Source organism: Homarus americanus, unplaced genomic scaffold, assembly GCF_018991925.1.
Source record: "Homarus americanus isolate GMGI-L3 unplaced genomic scaffold, GMGI_Hamer_2.0 scaffold25827, whole genome shotgun sequence".
NCBI classification, from domain to species: Eukaryota; Metazoa; Arthropoda; class Malacostraca; order Decapoda; family Nephropidae; genus Homarus; species Homarus americanus.
This window is the reverse complement of record NW_024738300.1, coordinates 9,134,333-9,153,138: the sequence shown is the minus strand read 5'-3', so window position 1 is coordinate 9,153,138 and position 18,806 is coordinate 9,134,333. Positions and strand designations below refer to the sequence as shown.

Genomic DNA, 18,806 nt, shown 5'->3' with positions numbered 1-18,806 from the left:
ATGATCATATCTTAACACTAAAGGACAAGCCGGTACCAGTCAGTCAGGTTGTGGCAGGAGAGTCAGTCAGGTTGTGACAACAGTCAGTCAGTCAGGGTGTGACAGCAGAGTCAGTCAGGGTGTCTTAGAATAGGATGTAGGTGTAGCTACAGCAGCCATACGGTGAGGTACCAGAGGGAGAGATGGAGGGTGTAGAGCCACACTCCTACACCCTATGGTCAGTCCTGCTATACGCAGTCCCAGTGAGGCGGAAATGTTCGATACAGCTGGTGGAAGGAATCACATGTTGGGTACCAGTAAACACTCGCCGTTAGAAGATTTTGTAATTAATAATGGGTAGAATAATAAGGAGTGGTGAGGGTGAGATGCATCCTCTTCCCACTTGGCCTGGGGCGAGGGGTGTGTGAGAGTGTGTGTGTGCGTGTGTGTGCAAGATTCGTGAGGCGGGTGGGTGGGTGCGTGGGCGGCAGACTGTTGCCACACGCCACCAGCTTCTTGCACTCTCCCTCCGCCAACACCGCCCAGTAAGCTCACTCATAGCTTCCTTCTCTCTCCTCTAATGTTGTCTTACTCTCTATATAACCTTCAACGTAGACGTTATGATATGTAAGCTGTGACACACGTACATATAATTAGCTTTGGTAACTGTTTTGCCGTATGACCTTAGCTTTTTGTGAGACCAATGCCTAGGAAGTTGAATATTTTTTTTCACTTTGGCGCTAAAATTCAAAAATTTAGATAATTACCATTACATATACTTTTCTGACCGCTGCGACCAACATGTTTGTTGTACATGACTCATTTGACGGTCACACCTTGCTTTTCTCATTACTAAGATTCACTGTTTCCTAAAATTGAATTATGATGGCATAGGATGGTAGATGGGAGCCAGGCTGTCTGACATTTTAAATATCGTACTGCAGATAACTACGGTAACAAACTTAGATTGTATTATAAGAAATGATTCCACAATTTACACTCGGCGGAGTAGAGGTGGTGATAGAGTGATCACCATGTGAGTAGATTTAAGGAGCCTGGCACGTGGAGAGAGAAGTAGAGAGGAGAGAGCGGCGTATGTCTGGCAGTGGGGTTGACGCCTGGGGCAAAATGGGCAAGCCCACCGCCACGACGCCAGCAAGTAGTAGTAACACTTGCCTTATCGCCAGCCGCCACCCCCACCCCTATATGACGAACACAACCTATACTGTTACAAATTGTTTACCTTAGAAAAATATACAATTTAACTCTAAATTATATCATTAACAGTATCCTATCATACTGCTGACAGAATTAACACTGTTTAGTTAAAATTTAGCTTATAATGTGGTCTCTGAGTTGCCCGCGCACTCCCTTGCTTTACGTTTTTCTTCTCATCTCGTCCCGACCAATCAGGTTCCTCAACATTACGTAGTGCTGAAGAGCGCGGCCAGTGAGCGTGCAAGTTGATGACATCATAGCTAAAAATAACTCCGTATATATATTACGGTTCATAGGGGTGGATTTCAGTGGCCAAGAGTGCAGTGCGATGGTAGGGCGAGGGGGCTGTCTGGAGCGGGGTGTAGATGACCAGTCAGGACATATACACCGCTATCAAGTAACAGGATACACTTTGTATAGAGAAAGAGGGAAAGGCAACGCTCTTCCCTGATAGAGCTATAGTAGAGGTATGTATTACATGCTCCATCCCTGATGTTTTGCCCGTAATCTCTGCACATTGCATCTCTAGGCTTCAAATAATGTTGCAAAGTCCAATGTTTAAGCTTGGTCAAGAATGAACTGTCATTCTGCCGGCCAAGTATTATTATTATGACTTGTTATTGTGTATCATAAATAAAAGTAAATGGCAATCGCCTTTTCAGCAAGTGTGCATAATGACGGCAATATATCTTAATACACTACATTAAGTTACTTATAAAACTCCGAATATATTGTATTGTTATGTCATGTAGCTTGAACACTTGTACTTAATGATAATAATGGTTATAAAATACTTGGTAAATAGCAGCGACAGCAACAATGGAAATGTAGGTGTGGCACTTGATGCGGGAGGGGCACTGGTAATAGTAAACTGGTTGTACCGGGTACTGTATCTATTTAAGAAGCACCTATATATTATTATAAAGGGAATATTAACATTGGCATTAAAATAGATATTATAGTAGTAACTGCTGGGTGGGTTAGCAGCTATGCGTAATTTTCACGGTGCTCTGAGTGTGGCTAGTGGGGGGGGCCTCCTGGAAGGCGAAAGCAAAGTAAACCCAACAGGAAAAGCTTGCGTTAACATAATTCGCAAAATTTTGGACGATATATTTTGTATTCTTTTTTTAATCATATTCGCCACTTATCGGCTTACAAGCCGTTTGGGTGCTCTATCCAGTGTTGGTACAGGAGGAAACCGGGAACCTACGGTGTTTGGTAATTAAATGAAGATGATCTGTAGTTCCTAGTTAATATTGTTATTATTTTTATAAATCCACTATGCATTGAAAACATGAGACTTTGATACATCTATGAACAACATTTGTAATGGGTGTATTTATTAAACTCATTATATAAAAGATTCCCTGACCGTCGGTTGAAGGTGTAAAATTTTCTTGTTGATCCGTCGCCAAAAAATATGGTGGATTATTGTATTAATCCCAGTTTCATCGGGTACTAAAACATTATAAGGTTAAGCATTACGTTAGATTAGGTTAGTAAAGTGTATAATGTTAGGGGTCACGTAATGATAAGTTAGGGGTGACCGCGGTATTTCAGGGTACGTCAAGTTGGGCTAAATTCGTTACGGGAGAATTAGGTTTGAATTTTTAAGTTATATCTCTTTAAGGTAGGTTAGTTTATGTTACGTTACGTTGGGCTTGGTTACATTGTATTTAGTTTGGCTATATTAGATGACGATAGGGTAGTTTTGGTTAGGTTAGGTTGTTACGTTAAGCGAGGTTAGGTTACGTTGTGTTGGGCTTAGCTACATTATATTTAGTTTGGCTATATTAGATTAAGATAGGGTAGTTTTGGTTAGGTTAGGTTGTTACGTTAAGCGAAGTTAAGATTCGTTCCGTTACGTTAAACTAGGCTAGGTTCTCTTACTATACAATAATTTAGGTTGTTACGTGAAGCTAGATTAGGTACTATTACGGAATGTTAAGCTAGGTTAGGTTAGGTTTTGTTGTTACGTTAATGTAAGTTAAGTTAGAAGGATCTTTGTGTGTGTGTTTAAAGTTGTGGATTCTGGTGTAAGTACGAACGTGTGTGTGTGTGTGTGTGTGTGTGTGTGTGTAAGGTGATGATTCTGGTGTAAGTGAACGTGTGTGTGTGTGTGTGTGTGTGTGTAATTCTGGTGTAGTACGAACGTGTGTGTGTGTGTGTGTGTGTGTGTGTGTGTGTGTGTGTGTGTGTGTGTGTGTGTGTGTGTGTGTGTGTGTGTAGTACCCACATTCCTCTTGGCACTCATTATGTTGAGACACACCCACTTGCTTATAAAGTCTCACACACCCACACCTACCATGAGAGAAGCTGGGGACATTCTTTACTTGATAACATTTCCATTTGACAGACATTTACACGTGTACACATTCACACAGGTACGTAAATATAAACTGCAAATATTCATGTATGTATAAAGATTCAGAAAATACTCACACACATACAAACATACATACATACATACATACATACATACATACATTTACTCACCACGCGTTCACACACTTTCTCACTTGCACCAGAATTCATACCTTTGAATATTAACTCACACTAACTTAAGCATAAACACACACACACGTTCGTACTTACACCAGAATCATCACCTTCACACACACACACACACACACACACACACACACACACACACACACACACACACACACACACACACACACACACATGTTGCTGCTATACATTAAGCATATTACTTACACACACGTCTGTACTTACACCAGAATCATTAATGCACCTTACACACACACACACACACACACACACACATACACACATACACACACATACACATTTACACACACGTTCGTATCTTTACACTATAGAACCATCACCTACACACACACACACACACATACACATACATACATACATACATACATACACATTTACACACGTCTGTACTTACACCAGGAATCATCACCTACACACACACACACACACACACACACACACACACACACACACACACACGTCTGTACTTACACCAGAATCATCACCTTACACACACACACACACACACACACACACACACACACACACACACACACACACACACACACATACACACACACACACACACACATTTGAGCACACGTTCAGCTTCCTTACACCCAGAATCATCACCCCACACACACACACCTGACTTTGGCTGGGACAAGGAGTATGCGTGAGCTATGAATAGCAATGTTGTTGGGTCATGAGTCACACCAGAAGTTCAGGCTCACGGCAGAGGGTAGGGGGGGAGGGCATGGTAGGGGGAGGAAGCACTTGCATGGGGTGGTGAGGGAAGCACTTCAATGGGTATGGGGAGGAAGCACCACATGGGGTGGGGAGGAAGCACTATGTCATGGTATAGAGGAAGCACTTCACATGGGTAGGGGAGGAAGCACTTGGCATGGGTAAGTGGAGGAAGCACATGGGTAGGAGGCCACTTGCATGGGTAAGGGGAGGAAGCACTTGGCATGGGGTAAGGGGGAGGAAGCATCATATGGGTGGCAAAAGTGGGAAGCATTCTGGCATGGGTAAGGGGAGGAAGTACTAAGAGCGGTATGAGGAAGCACTTGCATGGCAGGGGAAGAGGAAGTACTTGGCATGGGTAAGGGGGGAGGAAGTACTTGGCATGGGTAAGGGGGGAGGAAGTACTTGGCATGGGTAAGGGGGGAGGATATATTTGCTATATTAGAGTTAGTGATATATTCTGTAATCTTGACCCTCTTGAGTACTATATAAACCCACGAGTACAGTGTAAAGGGGGATTGAGTACGATATTTTAACCCCATAAGTACGATGTTAAACCCGAGTACAATACAGTGAAAAAGAGGATTGAGTACGTTATTTTAGCCCCTTGAGTACGATGTGTAAACCCTTTGAATAAGATGGACTAATCCCTTAATTATGACATTGTATTTAAAGGGTTAATTATGAAACCCTTAAATTATCCCTTATCCCTTTGAGGACTATGATTTAACCCTTTGAGGACGTTGATTTAACCCTTTAAGGGCGGTGATTTAACCATTTGAGGACGATGATTTAACCCTTTAAGGACGGCGAATTAACCCTTTAAGGACGGCGATTTAACCCTTTAAGGACGGCGATTTAACCCTTTGAGGACTATGACTTAAAGTATTCATGGAAGTTTATCTTACCTTAAATCCTTTAAAAATCACCCGTATCTTGTTTAAACAGAATTCCCTTATTTTACCTTAAATTTGTTGTCTTACCTTAATAATTCCCTTATTCCAAAACACAATCCGTTATCTTTCTAAGTTCCTGTATTTTACCCTAAAAATCCCTGAATCTTAACCCTAAAAATCCCTGCCTTACCCCAGTACCCTCGTAGACTAGACAAGTTTTACTAAATACACAAATTATAGATCAATTTGGCTATAAACTAAATAAACAAATTAGAGGTCGATTTGGCTATATTTCGCGTCGGGAAGGGTAAACACTCGCTAATGGCTACAGTTACTCGCCAGATTGAACGCCTATTCGACAATACCGATCGGCAGCGCTTACCTTCTTGTGTACTGGGTCTGTTGTAAGACTAGCGATGTCATCTTAAAATTATATCTAGCGCTTGTGAGACCTCACCTGGATTACGCAGTTCAGTTCTGGTCACCGTATTACAGAATGGATATAGAATCCTTGGAAGGAATCCAGAGGAGAATGACAAGACTAATCCCGGGCATTAGGAACCTTGAATACAGAGACAGGTTAAAGCATCTTAATTTGCACTCCCTCGAGAGACGTAGAGTGAGGGGCGACATGATAGAGGTGTATAAATGGAAGTCAGGGTTAAACAAAGGGGACATTACAAAGGTACTCAAACTATCCGACCGGGAGCGAACACGTAACAATGGTTTTAAATTAGACAAATTTAGATTTCGGCGTGAAATAGGTAAACACTGGTATGGAAACAGAGTAGTGGATGAATGGAACAAGTTACCAAATATCATCATTAACTTGAATACGCTGAATAGCTTCAAACATAGGTTGGATGCTTATATGAGCAATAGGGGTTGGGTGTAAACAGGACTGCCCAGTATGGGTCAATAGGCCTGCTGCAGTTTACTCCGTTCTTATGTTCGTTCTTATGTTCTTATGTTCTTCTTGGAGATACTGTATTGTATTAGTGAAATTATTATTATTATTACCGTCGTTATTTTTATTATTATGACCATCGTTATTATTTTTATTATTATTATTATTATTATTATTATTATTATTAATATTATTATTATTTTATTATGTACACAGTAATCAGTAACGCTATATTATAAATTATCCAGTAGGAGTGACATATTGTAATTGATGTAATTATTATTATTATTATCTAACATTGTGGTGGTGTATTTTTTACTGTTGTATTAATTAGCTGCGGTATTATCAGTGTAATTAAAGTACAGTGGACAGATTCAGGACAGATCAAATAGACGGGCGTGAGACGTAGGGTTACGGGATCAGGAGTGAAGATTACACACCCCAGCTTATGTCACTTGGTTTCTTAACACCCTAGCGCTACTTAGGGCGGGTTAGGTTGGTGTTAGGTTAGGTTAGAATTAAGTTAATGTTAGGTTAGTGTTAGGTTGGGTTAGTGTGAGATTAGTGTTAGATTGGGTTAATGTTAGGTTGAGTTAGTATTAGGTTGGGATAGTGTTAGGTTAGTGTTAGGTTGGGATAGTGTTAGGTTAGTGTTAGGTTGGGTTAGTGTTAGGTTAGTGTTAGGTTGGGTTAGTGTTAGGTTGGGTTAGTGTTAGGTTAGTGTTAGGTTAGCGTTAAGTTTTACGATATGTTATTAGGTTAAGTTAGGTTAGGTTAGTTTTAAGTAATGATATGTTATATCAGGTTAAGGTGTTTAAGCATTAGATAAAATGTGGGTGTCTAATCTTCATGTGAACCATTAGACCTTGCTGAGTCATGTCGCAGGGGTCAAAGGTCACCCACAATGTACAGTACAGTTCAGGGTATTTTGACCCATGGTAGCCCCAAGCTGGTCATGGGACACGGGGGAGGGAGACAAGTTGTAGTATCTTGTCTGTGTTGAGTCTCGTTAATTATTGTTATCATCATTATTTTTTGTCACTGTAGTTTGTTATAATTATTGTTGTCGGTATTATATTATTATTGTTATTTTTGTTATTATTGGTGTTGTTATTGTTATTATTGTTATTAGAGGTGATGTTATTATTCGTGTTATTGTTTTTATTAGAGGTTATATTATAATTGGCGTTATTATTGTTGTTATTACAGGTATTGTTATTCTTGGTGTTATTATTATTATTTTACCTGTTCATTCTCAATGGTTCTTAGGAACAGTAATTTGGGATGAATAAGAGAGGTCGCAATCTCCATGTTACCTACTAGTGTATTGATCAAATGGACCCACTCAGCGTTAGGACTGGGGCCCAAGTGACCCCCCTAGAGGTACTGTACGTAACCTCACACCTGGCTGCTGGGAAAGGAAAGGTCGGATAGCTCTTTATGTTGTTATCACGTGTTGGTATTTTGTGATAAGATTGTCGTGTCGGGGCCCTAGTGAAGGTCAGGCCCGGTGTAGATAAGGAGGGGGGTGAGATGGTGGGAGGGGTGAGAGATAAAGAGAGGGGAGGATAGGTGAGGGAGGAAGGGAGGGGTGAGATAGGGGAGGATGGGTGAGGAAATAGGAGAAGGGGGTGAGAGATAGTTAGACGAAGAAGAAGAGAAGTGGAGACAGGGACTGAGAGATACTTATTGAATGGTGGCAGTAGGTGGAAGCTTTGAGATAGAAAAGTTAATACAATGAGTGAGAGACATGGTGAGGCAAAGAGATAAGGAGGGAGAAATTAACGTTGAGAGATAGAAATATAGATAGTGAGAGACGAATGTTAAGATAGATAGATAGATAGAGAAATAGAGAGAGAAAGAAGAAAGCTGTGAGCGAGATAGAGATAGGAAAGTGGAGAATAAGAGTAAGAGAAGGAGAGGTTAAACGAACATAGAGAGAGCGAAGATAGTGAAGAGAGAGAGAGAGAGAGTCAGTTAGTGTGGTATATTTGTAGAGGGGCGTGTAGCCTAGTCTTCCGATCTGGGACTTCCCCCCTCCCCCCCACAAGCTAAACTTACTCCCTTGACGCTCCATGCTGAAGCTGCATCATATGTGCCCCGCGTGCACCTGATTCAAACTGTATGTGCTACACCCCTGCTTGCATCATGCCGTTTGTGTCACCCTGCACCATATGTGTCCCTGCTTAGTAACCTACACCATATGTGCTCAAACATCCCATTCTAACCAAATTTAAGCCAATTCACCCCAATTCAGTCTATCCTAAACCAACTCAACCTGACTTAGGACACGAGTGATCCGAGTGAGTGTTCCGAACTGTCCACGTCTGAGGCGGCGACACAGTGGGTAGGGCATGACACCAACTCCAACCCTGCCTCCATCCCTGCTACTCCAACCCCATCCTGCCTCCAACTCCATCCCTGCCTACTCCAACCCCATCCCTGGCCTGCTCCAACTCCATCCCTGCCTACTCCAACCCCATCCCTGCCTGTCCAACCCCTCCCTGGCACCTGCCTCCAACTCCAACCCTGCTGCCTACTCCAAACATCCCTGTCCCTGCCTACTCCAAATCCCTGCCTACTCCAGCCCCATCCTGCCTCCAACTCCAGCTGCCCACTCCCCCTGCCCATCCCCTGTCTACTCCCTCCCCCTCCCTCCAACCCCATCCCCTGCCTACTCCAACCCCATCCCTGCCTACTCCAACCCCATCCCTGTCTACTTCAAGCCTGACTCCAACCCCATCTGCCTACTCCAACCCCATCCTGTCTGCTCCAACTCAACCCTGCCTACTCCAACCCCACCCTGCCTACTCCATCCCTGCCCACTCCAACCCCATCCCCTGCCTACTCAACCCCATCCGTCTCCAACCCCATCCCTGCCTACTCCAACCCCCATCCCTGCCCACTCCAACCCCATCCCCTGCCTACTCCAAATCCCTGCCTACTATCATCCCTGCCCCTGCCTGCTCCAACCCCAACCCTGCCTCCCAGCCCCTGCCTACTCCAACCCCATCCCTGCCTCTCCAACCCTGCCTGCTCCAACCCCATCCCTGCTACTAGCCCCTCCTATCCCAGCCCCATCCTGCCTACTCCAACCCCATCCCCTGCCTCTCCAACCCATCCCCTGCCTCCAACCCCACTTGCTCCCCATCCCTGCTCCAACCCCATCCCCTCCTCACACCCAACCCATCCTGCCTACTCCAACCCCAACCCTGCCTGCTCCAACCCAACCCATCCCAATCTTACGTAACAATCCCAACCCACTCAATCCAATCCAGCCAACCCAGCCCAGCCCAACCCAAGCCAGCAACCCAGCCCAGCCCAGCCCCCAACCCAAGAAAGGGCATCAGGACAATAAACAGAGTTGGCTGAGCTCTTACGGGGAATCTTCACCTTCACCACAGCAAGACAGTGGAATTTTCTGGTTGTTCCACCGTTCAGGGGAAACTGACGTAGGTTGTGTTACAGAGAATCTAGCATTACTGGTTTTTTTTTTCTGGTGATGGAGCTGGAGTGGATGTGGATGTGGGGGGTGGTGTCTCAGTGTTTTGGGGGATTACTGGCTACTTCGCCTTTAGGAGATGTAGGTCAGATGGGTCTTGTTAGGTCCCTGTACTGGTAGGTCTCATTTGTAATAGGCTCACTCTTGTTAGGTAAGTCCCATTTCTAATAGGCTCACTCTTTTTAGATCCCATTTTAATAACTCCCATTTTTAATAGGCTCTCTTAATAGGTCTCATTTGTAATAAGGTCGCTCTTGTTAGGTCCCATTTTAATAGGTAAGTCCCATGTGTAATAGGCTCGCTCTTATTTGGTCCTCTTGTTAATAGACTTCAGTGTTAATAGGCCCGGTGGTATTATGCTTTGGTCCTAATAGATCTAAGTCCTAGTAGGCCCAAATTCTATTAGGGCCCTGTCCATTAATACTAGAACCCATTAATACTAGAACCCATTAATACTAGAACCCATTAATACTAGAACCCATTAATACTAGAACCCATTAATACTAGAGCCCATTAATACTAGAACCCATTAATACTACAACCCATTAATACTACAACCCATTAACACCACAACCCATTAACACCACAACCCATTACCCCCGCATAGGTGAAAGCACTTAAGCGTGAGTGACAGCTGTTGTGTTGTCCTCTCGGTAACTCTTGCTTTCGCTATCTTTGTTATCGTCCCTTGTTATCTTAATTGTCAACGGCCGTATATTTCGTTAGTGGAGTCTTCGTTATCCCGTGTGAGTCAATAAGGGGGGGGAGGGGGGGGGGATATTGTCAGTGTTTTTTGCTATTGTTTATGTTGGTTATCAGTTTTTGTTGTATCTTGTTATCGCGTTTTATCCCCGTTAGCGATGATATTCTTTTCGTTATTTTTGTGTTTATTTTGTATATCTCTCGTTGTCGTGATTATCCTCGTTAGCGCCGTTTCACTATCGTTACTACTCTTCCTCATTCGTTTATTTTCTCTCGCTCTCTTTTTTTTATCGTTCTTTCTTTCGTTCTTTCTCTCAGGTGGTATTTACTGTGTGTCTCTTGAGCGTACGGAGAGACAAGTAGAGTGACGCATAGTGAGATAAGGGAGGTAGGAGCATCCCCTCACTCTCTCACTCGCTCACTCTCTCACTCGCGCACTCACTTATTCCCTAACTCACTCATTCATTCATTCACTAACTAACGTATTCATTAACTCTCTCTCTCATTCCCTTACTCACTCACCGCCTGTTACCCCACGAGAGAGAGAGAGAGAGAGAGAGAGAGAGAGACCCTTGTTGAGCCCCAAAGTAAGATGTCTTAATACAATCAGATTACAATATCTCATCGTACTACGGGGACTGGGCGTCGTACTCTAAGGGTTAACTCGTCGTACTCAGGGTTAACTCGTCGTACTCAGGGTTAACTCGTCGTACCCAGGGTTAACTCGTCGTACTCTAAGGGTTAACTCGTCGTACTCAGGGTTAACTCGTCGTACTCAAGGTTAACTCGTCGTACTCTGAAGGTTAACTCGTCGTACTCTAAAGGTTAACTCGTCGTACTCTAAGGGTTAACTCGTCGTACTCTAAAGGTTAACTCGTCGTAATCTAAAGGTTAACTCTGTCGTCCTGAAGGTTAACCTGTCGTACTCTAAGGGTTAACTCGTCGTACTCAGGGTTAACTCGTCGTACTCTAAAGGTTAACTCGTCGTACTCTAAGGGTTAACTCGTCGTACTCAGGGTTAACTCGTCGTACTCTAAAGGTTAACTCGTCGTACTCTAAAGGTTAACTCGTCGTACTCTAAGGGTTAACTCGTCGTACTCTAAAGGTTAACTCGTCGTACTCACCCTTGTTACCTCACATCTCTCACCCTTGTTACCTCACATCTCTCACCCTTCTTTATCTCACCTTATCTCTCACCCTTCTTTACCTCACATCTCTCACCCTTCTTTACCTCACATCTCTCACCCTTCTTTATCTCACCTTATCTCTCACCCTTCTTTACCTCACATCTCTCACCCTTCTTTATCTCACATAACACCAAGAACATGACTGACAAGCATAACATTACGGTTGATGGATTGATATAGATAGATAGATAGATTGATTGATAGATGGGTGAATGGATAGATAGATAGAGATGGATAGATAGATAGATAAATGCAGGTATTTCATTTAGAATAGTACAAGAACACGGGGACAAAAAAAATAACATCACATTTAAAGAACATTGAACAAACTGAACATTATGGTAGAACAATGTAGTGCAAAAACAATGAATAGACATGATTCACATAGTGTATCCGCTGAGTAAACATGGCACACACATAGTATACACAGTGAGTCTAGTATGACTCGCATAGTATACACAGTAAGGAAACTCGGTATAGCCATGGGTCACTTACTATACCCACTCACATAGTAAAGTATGACTCGCATAGTATACACAGTGAGTAAATTATGACTCACATAGTATACACAGTGAATCAAATATGACAAACATAGTATCCACAGTGAGTAAAATATGACTCAAGAGGTAGACTAGATGGTTGACAAGAAACGATTTGTATCAATTCAGATGTCAAGTAGCCCTCACTTTAACAGTAGTGTGTGTGTAAGAAAGTTATCGATGAGAGAGAGAGAGAGAGAGAGAGAGAGAGTCAGTTTGTGTGAGTTACTTTGTTATGAGTTGTGTTGACTGCTCTCAAATTACAGTACAAACAAGAAAGGTTGAGACACATCACCCTGCGGGACGCCTTGACGAACAACAACACCCGTGTAGACTATACTTGTGTGATTATACCGAGTGTGTTTATACCACCACGAATACATTTTATAGTTATACCTTATACCGAATGTGTTTATACCGGTACCAATGCATTTTATAGTTATACCTTATACCGAGTGTGTTTATACCGGTACCAATACATTTTATAGTTATACCTTATACCGAGTGTGTTTATACCAGCACGAATACATTTTATAGTTATACCTTATACCGAGTGTGTTTATACCGGTACCAATGCATTTTATAGTTATACCTTATATACGTATAAGACCCAAAACACACAGGGCAGTAAAAGGTAATAAATATGGTCATACAATTGTTACGAGTTGGGGATTTAGAATATAGTTAAAAGTCTACCCAGATCCCAACAGGCAACAACAATAAAAAACAAAGACAATCGGACTATAAAAGGGTAGACAAAGGATGCGAGTTTTTGTTGTGTATAATAAAGTACCATAAATTCCTTAACAAAATATTCAGCTTTCTATAATTTACCCTGAACCATACTTAACCTAAACATTAACAGTATACAGTGGCGGCTCGTGAAAAATAAAATGGAGGGACTGCAAGCCTCACACAACAGTAGGTGACCTACCTCAGGTATGAGTTGTAGTTGATGTCCACGAATTCCCAGGGCATGGTAGTAGTGTTGGTGGTGATGGACCAGTATTAATTGACAATAAAGTCGGCGTGTCTGCTCTTCGATGTAGCAAAATTGTTTATTACTATTTCATTAAAATCCTTTATTTCTGTTATCATTTTATTTTCAATGGATATCACTGCTAAAGCAGACAGTCTGTCATTCTGATAAACACTCATGTTAAACTGGCGTGTATATTCTTTGTTCCTGCTTGTACTGTTCTGTTGAATGGATAAAACTGATGTAGGTCTTCCTCTTGCTTTGATTTCAGTCTTTTCATTTAATGTCAGCTGGGAAAAGTTGATGTTTTGCAAATACTTCACTCGATTTTCCATCGTCAAAGGGTAATTAAAGAAAGCACGATTTAACCACACGGTCCACACGCAATGTAAACACGTTGTACGAGACTGAGCTGCTTCAAGTGCGGCGGCGGCGCCAATTAATAACAGACATGAATCGTACAGCATTGACAGCAACTATGAAAGTAACTTAAATTTTGGTCTGATTTTAATGAAAATTCACTTAGCAACGTATTGAAAATAATTAAATAACATATGAAATGATATATTTGTTGGTAGTGTATTATTCAGCTGTCTCTCTAAAGGAATCATACGCCTGGCAGTGAGTGTCTGGGGGGACTGCAGCCCTATGCACGAGCCGCCACTGACAGTATATACTGTACATATTTATACAACATAAACAATTTTGAAGCAAGTGGACGTGGGGGAGGCAATAAAAGATTACAAATACTTAAGTGCGGAGCTGAGATGGCCGACGAGCAAGGCTGAGTATTGTAGAAGACGGTAGGTAGTCACTGTGCCGCAACAACCAGGATATGGAGAAGGGAAACCCCAGACTGGTAACTAAGAGTAGTCATACTCGGATTTCGTCCCTAGATGGCGTTGCTCGTGGTGCTGGGTAGGTAGATCATGACAATTGGTGGCGTGGTTCGTAACACAATTCAAATGTAAATGTTAATGATTATAATTACAAAGTTACAAACTCTTATTAAAATACATTATTGAATGATATAGTAATTATAACTGAAAAAAAATAAACAGGTTTTATTTTTAACTGAATAAATAATAATAAAAAAAAAGATATAACGCCATGGAAGAAAATTAAATAAATAAATATAGGAAGAGGAAAGGAGCGTGAATTGAACAATAACAGATGTAGTGTTTGTGTGTTTCACTTCCTGTGTCATGATCACTATCAGCTGTAAGTCGTGACGGCTCCAGCTGGACTTATCTCTCTCTCTCTCTCTCTTTTCTTTCTTTACTGTTTGCCCCCATCTCTCTCCCCTGCTTGCCCCTTTCTTTCTTTTCTTTACTGCTTGCCCCCCCATCTCTCTCTCTCTCTCTCTCTCACAGTTTGTCTTTTTATATATAAATTCTCGTACCTGTTTATGTTGGTTTACCTGCTGTACCTTACCTGGTTTATATGCTCATCAAGCTATTTTTTCAGCCAACCCTCTTCAATATGTTTATTTTGTCAGCCTATTATCGTCAATGTGTTTATTTTTTCAGCCAATCAGCATCCAGGTGCTTGCGTCTTCTGAAAATTGTATTAGAAATATTTACCCTAAATAATTAACGTCGCCTGTAGTTGGTTAGGTTAGTTTAGAATAAAGTAAAACTGTACTTGTGATTTGATGTTTAGTGGATGATTACCCCCACCCCTTAAATATCCCCAAATCTTCCTGTAATTGTCAACACATTAAAGTGAAACAAGAGAGCATCACCCTGCGCAGTATGGACGTCCGTATGTAAACATTGGATAAATAAAAATCATAAAGTAACAAAGAACGGAACAAGCGGATAGTAAGAAACGGTGAAATTATTAAAGAAAGAAAATAGAAAAAAAACAACAAAAGAAACTTGACTATAGGTAGCAGGGACATGTTGACCTGCGAGAGACGACTGGACAGGTAACATGCACTGGGCAGAACAAGATGTCATGTTCGAGTATACAGAGCCCAGCTGGGGGTGTCGGAGATAGAGATACAAAGCAAAAAAAAAAATATTTAGATTGGGAAAATATTATGTTCTGGGGGAAAAAAACTGACTGAAGATATTGAAAAAAAAATATATTTTTTATTCACCGATCAGATATTAAAAAAAAAAAGTAAGATGTTGTATTTAATGATGTGGAAAGAAAGTGGAGTCGATTTATATACGTGTTGCGTTAGTCCCCCCTCACCTCCCACCCCACTCTAGTGCGTTGGTGAGAGAGTGCGTTAACCTTCCCCATAGAGAGAGTGCGTTAGACGTCCCCCTTAAAAAGATAATGATGTTTTAGAGAGTGCGTTAAGCCCCCCCCCCCTTAAGAAATAATAAAGATGAGTGAGTGAGTGAGAGAGAGAGTCACCATCAGTCTCATGTTTCCTTGTTATGGACGACCTTCCGCCTTCCCGTAATAACGACCCTCACACCTCGCTCGTGACGTGGTATCGTAATAATTACACTCTTATAACACCCACGGATCTGTTGCCGTATTATGACCAGGCGTCAGGGTTACCACACTCATTGTAAATTCTCGAAAAGTCATAGAAATGCCATGGACAAAATTTGGAAAGAACTTACCAATCGTGGGAAAGTCTTGGGAACTATGAGACATCTGGACGGTAACTTAACATAGGACGGTAACTTAACATACGCCGGTAACTTAACATAGGACGGTAACTTAACATACGCCGGTAACTTAACATACGCCGGTAACTTAACATACGCCGGTAACTTAACATAGGACGGTAACTTAACATACGCCGGTAACTTAACATACGCCGGTAACTTAACATACGCCGGTAACTTAACATACGCCGGTAACTAAACATACGCCCATCATGACAATTAATTGATTTTATTTTTTGAACAATCTGCATCGTTCATTTTTCTTCCAAGGTTCAATGCGTTCATTATATGTGTGTGTGAGAGTAATAACCTTGAACCTTGGGAGAATGTTATCGTTTGGCTGATGGGATTTAGTGAATTAATTGGCATCTGTACCAGCACCAACCGATAGTACATAATGTAGAACCTGAGTTAAGGAGGGACCTATACATCCCCCCCCCCCAACCCACAGATGAATATTAAAGCAAATGATGTTCCCATACATACATACATACATTCATTAAGTATTCTGTGTGTGTTATGGGTGGAAGAGCTACCTAGGTGCAGCTGGACATTCGGTATGTATGTATGTATGTATGGATGTATGTATGTATGTATGGATGTATGTATGTATGTATGTATGTATGTATGTATGTATGTATGTATGTATGTATGTACAGGAAAGTGAAGATTGATATACACCCAAAAAATACGAAAACTTAAAAATTGTGTAAAAAAAAAAAAAAAATTAAAAGAAATTATTTGATGAATACAAATTAACATAGTAATTTTAACATTGATATTAATGATAACGATAATAACTCCAGTAATAAAGATTTATAATATTTATGGTGAGAAAGATTAAGAAATAACAGGTAATAATATCACCTAACATTATTTTATGCTCGTTCATTTATATATCTTTATTTTCTTCCGCCTTTCTCTTTGATTTTGTTTATCATTGTCTCTCATATAAGACGGAAGAATGATTACTTATGAACGATACTTTATTTAATATGTACGATAGTGTATAAGGAACCTTGTAAATCTTCCTTGGCTGTTGTCTTGTGAAGCTGCCTGCCACCACCTGCCACCTACCATTGCTTTTCTCTCACCCGCCTGCCACCACCTGCCACCTACCATTGCTTTCCCCTCACCCGTCTGCCACCTACTGCTTTCCTCTCACCCGTCTGTCACCTACTGCTTTCCTCTCACCCGTGTGCCACCACCTGGACCACCCATCCCCATTGAGTCACCCACCCAGCAGCACCACCCACTCCCAACAACCTGATCCAACCTGTACCCACCCACCCTTGGCACCGCCCATCACTAACTCACACACACCTCCCTGGCGCCCGTCACTCGTCATTATATCATCCGTGAAGGTAAATATACGGTACCTCTATATCTCCCTCTTGGTTATAGGGCAGGAGACCACCTAACGTAACCTCACCTCACCTCCCAGACCCAGCCATCACAACATACGAGTAGATCTTATCATAGCTACCATTCCCCACCACCACTGCAACCACTATCACCACCATCCACCTTTACCGCCTTTACTACCCCGAACACCAGCCTTGAGGTGGGCGGCCATTTTGATGAGAGGTCAGCCCCTGCATGAGACGCGGATTCCTTTTCACTGTGCCAAGAAGAAGAAAGTGGGACGCGTCCTTCCTGTTGCCCAAAACGCTCCGCCATTGAAACTCAACAAGTGTTTCCCGCCAAAACATGAAAATAAAAATTCCCGCCAAAATTACGTTAGCTGGGAGTTTCAGCACGTGATGTCAATACAATTATTTCCCGCCAAATAACGACACCTGAGATTACGCAACAAATCCATGTCCTTCCTGCCAAAAACACGACTTTTGCCAGGTCCAGCGAGCAGCAGAAGAAACAAACCCCCAAATTAAGGGAAATATAAGAGTTGCTCGTACAATAGACCCCAGTGCTTCATCTGTTGGCTTATTTTATCAAGATCTCACGTAAAGTTTTGTTCTGTTGATCCCTTAAGACAAGAAGGCTCCCGACGGCGGCCATTTTGTGCACGTCAAAGATGAACTCATAAACCAGATTGGATAATATAACAAAATCAGTTATATTTTTTAATGAAATTATTTTAGTGTTTGGTTAAAATTTTGTTTGCAATATGTTATATAAATACAATTTCCTTATTTTTTACTGGACACTACATGAGATCATTACCGTTTGTTTTAGTATGTGGTGGACGACTGAACGAGTAATATTATTTTATCATTTATCTACCAAATTAATTTTTGTTTTTATATCAGTTTATAATGTATACACCATTTAGAAACTCTTGGTATTTGTGTGTGCAGCGGCCATTGAGGAAGTGACAACCCAAAAAACTAGTTGTCATCACGTGTGTCTCTGACTCTCACTTACTGGCGGAGTTGTAAAGAACACATCTCAGATACGAGCAGCCATGATGCTTGTTTTAATATTCCTTTTGCAAGCCTCGGTGGACGATGTGAACAGTACAGTTAGGTGCAGAAAAAGGTGGAATACTTACCAGAGTTTTGAAGGTGTTACTTCCTTAGTGGACTGTACACGCCAACATCTCGGTATATTGATAGTCATCTATACCTTCATGTTCCCGCATGTCAACAAGGCTTTGTACTCCAGCCATATTGTCTGCATATAGTCAGCCATTTTGTAGCACTTGCTGGGCGTTACCAGCCAACAACAGGTGTTAGTAAGCTGAAAACTGCATAAACAGACGAGGGTTGTTGGCTGACGTGTGGCTCACTCTATACCTCCCATACTAATACAATTAAATATCAGTTTATTTGTTCAGAAACAACAACAGTACGAGGACGTTAACAAGTACAGGTGAGCGTTGCTGTACCTTCCTTGTGTGGCTTGGTTCTTGTACACCACATACTGTACCTCATATAGTAGTCTTGGTTCTTGTACACCACATACTGCACCTCATATAGTAGTCTTGGTTCTTGTACACCACATACTGCACCTCATATAGTAGTCTTGGTTCTTGTACACCACATA

General features: G+C 41.8%; 1 protein-coding gene across 1 annotated transcript in view; it reads left to right on the top strand.

Annotated features, from left to right (window-relative positions):
- Positions 1–1,491: 1,491 nt before the first annotated feature.
- The window catches only part of LOC121873828 (putative protein TPRXL), a 53,675-nt gene continuing 36,360 nt past the window's right edge, over positions 1,492–18,806 (top strand). Inside the window, exon 1 of the mRNA XM_042377571.1 lies at positions 1,492–1,664. The gene's annotated coding sequence lies outside the window, so the exon portion shown is untranslated. The remainder of the gene's footprint in view (positions 1,665–18,806) is intronic.